General features: G+C 37.8%; 1 long non-coding RNA gene across 1 annotated transcript; it reads left to right on the top strand.

Moving 5' to 3' along the window:
- The first annotated feature begins 879 nt into the window (after positions 1-879).
- Positions 880-2,931, top strand: LOC131021581 (uncharacterized). Its single transcript, XR_009101002.1, has 3 exons — positions 880-1,227; positions 1,977-2,586; positions 2,684-2,931. It is a non-coding gene; the product is annotated as an uncharacterized LOC131021581 (long non-coding RNA).
- The last annotated feature ends 621 nt before the right edge of the window (positions 2,932-3,552 follow it).

Here is a 3,552-nt window from a genome sequence, read left to right as displayed (position 1 = left end):
TGCCCTGAGCCAGCCCGTCGCCGCCCATCCTTGTCGCGCTGCGTCGCGCCGCTGCCGCCCACCCTCGCTGCGTCTCATCTCCTCCCCAAATCTTTCTCTCTCTTCGCGATCTCTCCCACTTTGAGAGATAGTCGCTGCCGCTGCCGAGGCAAGTTCTGGCCATAGAAGCACGCCCCCCCTCTGTCCTCCCCGGCCGCAGCAACGTCAGCCACCAAACTCGTCGCACTTCCCTCGTCTCCCTCTTAATCTCCTCTCTCTCTGACTCAAATGCACGCACACCATACCGCGCCTGAAATCCTAGATCTATAATCTTACAGCCACCTCCCTGTCGATTCCCGTCGACCGCACGGCGGGAAGGCCGCCGCCTCCGAGCGCAGCCCAAAGCCCCCTCTGTTCGGTTCAACCCAGTCGTCGCCATCTCAGGGAGACCGGCGAACTGCGTGACCTAGAGTCCGCCCATCGCTGCTAGTGGTTCGAGGATCGGCGAGCCGATGGTGTTCTACGGCAGGTTCTCTTCTCAACTCCACATAATTGAGGCAGGAAAGGGGAAAAGCCCTAATTCTCCTCTCATCCTCTATCTGACGTTTCGGCCGTGAGCTTCCGGTGAGGCCGCCGCTGGTAAGATTAGCCTCTCTATCTCGTCTCTAATTTTCCCAATCCCCACTGGAAAATAAAAGCCCTAATTTTTTTTACAGAAAGCCCCAAATTTTCAGATTCGGATCTTTCCCTATGATCTTTATTCGAATTTGAATTATTCTATTTCCTTTTGCACTGTGTTAGCTGCGTTGGAGTTAGCTAATCAAAATGTGATAGTGAAGTAGAATAATTTCATTTTGCTAGTGTTTTATTGGTTGGCTACTACTTGCAGGTGTTGTTCGATTAAAATGTCAGCAGGTGAAAACAAGATGCTTACACTAATGTCAGCAGGTGTTGCGTTATCTATTAGTTACACTATCTGCAGGTGTTGTTAGAAATGAATTGTTATTGATGTTCATATGCCATCTTCCTTATAACTGTCAGATAATATGGGATAAGGTTGGGGAATCTGATGCTGAAAAAGACAGAATGTTGCTTGAGCTCGAACGAGAATGTTTAGAGGTGTCCTTGAGAAATGTAGATCAGGCAAACAAGTGTAGGGCTCAACTGAGGCAAGCAATTGCTGATGCTGAGGCCGAGCTTGCTGCCATCTGCTCTTCAATAGGTGAGCCTCCAGTACACATAAGACAGGTAAGCTATGGATGCGTCTATTTTCTATTACTATATAAATAGTGTTGTATTTCTTATTTCATGTGTTTCTTATCATGTATATACAAGTATAATTTGGAAGTGTTCAGTGTTGTTTGGTGGAAGTTGATTATATGTAGGTGGAATTCAGTATCTATAAGTGGAATTCAGTATCTATAAAATTTATGTATAGATTAGTTAGGCAAACTCATAAATATGTTGTTGAGAAAATGTCGAATGGACTATTGCCTCTTAATTTGATTTTGGCTTCTGCTGATACGTATAGTTAATTCAGACAAATTAAGTTGCTCCACCGGTTTGTTCTTTCTTGAGATCCTTAAAGCAAAACTTTTCACTTTCATGGATATGATGTGGCTTTACATGACTTGTTTTAATTCATTGGAAGGGGGAGATATCATAAAAAAAATGTTCTTCACATTGGTTAGATTATAAGGTGGATTAGAATGGTTTTTGTTATCCGATGAACTAGAAAGTGGATGCTAAATTGATTGAAATTTGTATAGCATGGGTGAGGCAATACATGGTGTGCCAGTGATACTTTATGTGATGGGGCTTCTTAATTGGTTCTTGTTCTGTGATCATGGTGTAACACTAGCAGGGCCAAATAACATGCTTCATGAGTTATTATTGAATTAAATTGTCTAGATTTATGATTTATCTGTATGATTTACTATCATGAAAGTGCTACCCTGCAATCTTGTATTGACGAACATTTGGAACTCATTTTTCAGGCAACAGCAAGGTGATGAAACACCTATGGTGTGGGAAATGCTCCTTTATATATACAAGTATAATTTGCAAAGATAAATACATGTTGTGAGGCAATTTGCATTTTTCCTTCTAATTTGCACCTTGTTTTATATTTGCAAGAGTCTTTTCTGCTAACAAAAAGAATATGTCAACTGCAGCTCTTGAAGAGCTTCTAAAGCACGTAGTGCCAACTGCAAAGCTACATAAAGCACAAACAGAGATGTAGTGGGGATGTGTTATACAATCAAAATTATTTTGTTGGTTAGACCTTTTCATTTCTATTTGTGGATTCATCTAATTCTCCTTTTACTATTAAGCAGAATAGTTCGTTGTTGACAGGGCAATTATTGGTATTTGCATTCTTCTGAGATTACTATATCCTTTAGCTTTATTATTTCAGATTCAAATTATGCTAAGTAATTGATGTTTCAGTTATTCCCTTCTTCATTCCCTCGGACTATATTCAACTATACGGTATATATGTAACGTTGTGAGAGAGAGCAGAGTTGAAATATCTCTTTCATATTTCTTTTATTTAAGAAGCTCGGGTTGGCTATGTTTTGCAGGTGAACTCGCTCGTGTTGATGCAGGGTAATCTTCTTCTCATTTTAACAATATAGATAGAACATTGAGATCTTGAAGATTACTTATGTAACTCACATGTTGTCGGATTTTTTTAATTCTCCAGTTCATTATTGTGATTGAGTTTATCATCTTGGCGGATCAAGTAGATGGGAGTCGATGAGCTATGAGGACTACTACAAACGAGAAGGCTGAAGCAGAGAACGTCGTTTCAAATGTCTAGCAAGTTGCGCGCATTTGTAATATTTTTTAATTAAACATCTAGCTAAATAGAATATATGTGAAGTTTTCATTATATTTGGATGATAATGTATGAATATTTTGGATGATGTATAATATTGTTATTGTTGATTATATCATTTTGTCGTTTTATAAAAATTGCAAAATTTAAAAATATACTATAATTATATAAAGTGCAAAAAAACTGTTATAAAAGGTGTAAAAACCGTTATAAGAAGTAAAAAAAACTGTTATAAGGTGCAAAAACCGTTATGTATAAGCATTATAGATAACGATTTCATACCGTTATGTATAGAAAAAAAACTGTTAACTATGATAGGAAAAAAACAAAAAAAATACAAAACATAACGGAAAAATCCTCATACATAACGGTATAAACCGTTATGTATAATCATTATAGATAACGGTTTCATACCGTTATGTATAGAAAAAAAACTGTTAACTATGATAGGAAAAAAAACAAAAAAAATACAAAACATAACGGAAAAATCCTCATACATAACGGTATAAACCGTTATGTATAATCATTATAGATAACGGTTTCATACCGTTATGTATGAGCGTCTCGTACCGTTATCTATTCTCACATACATAACGGTTTTTAAACTGTTGTCTATGATACGTATCATAGATAACACCACTATACACAACAGTTTTTTTGCTCATAGATAACGGATAAAATCCGTTATCTATGAGCGTTTTTCTAGTAGTGTTTACATATAAAATTTAGAAGGT

Source organism: Salvia miltiorrhiza, chromosome 4, assembly GCF_028751815.1.
Source record: "Salvia miltiorrhiza cultivar Shanhuang (shh) chromosome 4, IMPLAD_Smil_shh, whole genome shotgun sequence".
NCBI classification, from domain to species: domain Eukaryota; kingdom Viridiplantae; phylum Streptophyta; class Magnoliopsida; order Lamiales; family Lamiaceae; genus Salvia; species Salvia miltiorrhiza.
The sequence above is the reverse complement of the archived record's forward strand: the minus strand, read 5'-3'. Positions and strand labels throughout refer to the sequence as shown.